At 48.0% G+C, this 1,228-nt stretch overlaps 2 protein-coding genes across 3 annotated transcripts in view; one reads left to right on the plus strand and one right to left on the minus strand.

Moving 5' to 3' along the window:
• LOC102242739 (interferon-induced, double-stranded RNA-activated protein kinase) overlaps window positions 1-1,228 on the minus strand; it is a 274,887-nt gene that overhangs the window by 55,838 nt on the left and 217,821 nt on the right. The gene's annotated exons all lie outside the window — the stretch shown is intronic.
• LOC102243539 (protein CEBPZOS-like) overlaps window positions 1-1,228 on the plus strand; it is a 27,703-nt gene that overhangs the window by 17,604 nt on the left and 8,871 nt on the right. The gene's annotated exons all lie outside the window — the stretch shown is intronic.

Consider the following 1,228-nt stretch of genomic DNA (forward strand, 5'->3'; position numbering starts at 1 on the left):
GCGACCCCTTTGGTGGTCGAACGACCCTTTCACAGGGGTCGTCTAAGACCATCCTGCATATCAGATATTTACATTACGATTCATAACAGTAGCAACATTACAGTTATGAAGTAGCAACGAAAATAATTTTATGGTTGGGTCACAACATAAGGAACTGTATTTAAAGGGCCAGAAGGTTGAGAACCACTGCCCTAGATCCTAGCTGACTCCCAAACTCAACAAGTCCTGAGAAAAACAGCAGGTGCTCAGATTATCTGGGATCTCTTCAGGTGCACCCGATATACCAGCTGGAGTCCCAAAGCTCAGACTAGCGACAGTTGCAAATCCTACCCACCTGGTGAAGCCCTGTCCTTAGCCTTGGCAATGACCGCCCTCCGCAGTGACCCGTATCAGGACACCTGAGCCCAGGGCACTCCACAACACCAGGAAAAGCAGGACTAATATCAGATGAACCGGAAGTTTGAGGGGAATGTGAGCATCACCAAAGTCCTCAAAACCACGGGGATTCAAATATTCTCCGCTCTGTGGCCCCAGAGTGCCATGCTGCCCTGCACAGGTGCACCAGGAGCCGGGGGCCCCGGCTGGGAGGAGAAGCGCCTCCCTTCGCTGGACTCAGCTCACAGCTACTCTCCTCTTACCGACCCAAAGCACAGAGACTGCAGTTATCCCAGCCCCGATGGCAGTTCCTGGAAAAGGCACCCTCCTGAATAGACCGTGGTGGTGTGAGGGTAAACGCTAACTACTCGGGCAGAGGTCCTCCCCACCCTCACGATTAAGAAAGAACGCCAAGGGAAGCACTACAGTTAGACTAGGGCAGTGGTCGGCAAACTCATTAGTCAACAGAGCCAAATATCAACAGTACAATGATTGAAATTTCTTTTGAGAGCCAAATTTTTTAAACTTAAACTATATAGGTAGGTACATTGTTATTAACTTAATTAGGGTACTCCTAAGGCTTAGGAAGAGCCACACTCAAGGGGCCAAAGAGCTGCATGTGGCTCGTGAGCTGCAGTTTGCCGACCACGGCTCTGAACTAATGCTAAAACTTAAGAAGTTAACTCCTAGCTATGTATACTCAGCTGCTGCAGTTACTCATATATCGGTTATTACAGTGGTTCTCAACCTTCCTAATGCCGGGACCCTTTAATACAGTTCCTCATGTTGTGGTGACCCCCAATTTCATTGTTACAAATTGAACATAATTAAAGCATAGTGATTAATCACAAAA

This window comes from Myotis brandtii, unplaced genomic scaffold, assembly GCF_000412655.1.
Source record: "Myotis brandtii unplaced genomic scaffold, ASM41265v1 scaffold191, whole genome shotgun sequence".
Classification (NCBI taxonomy): domain Eukaryota; kingdom Metazoa; phylum Chordata; class Mammalia; order Chiroptera; family Vespertilionidae; genus Myotis; species Myotis brandtii.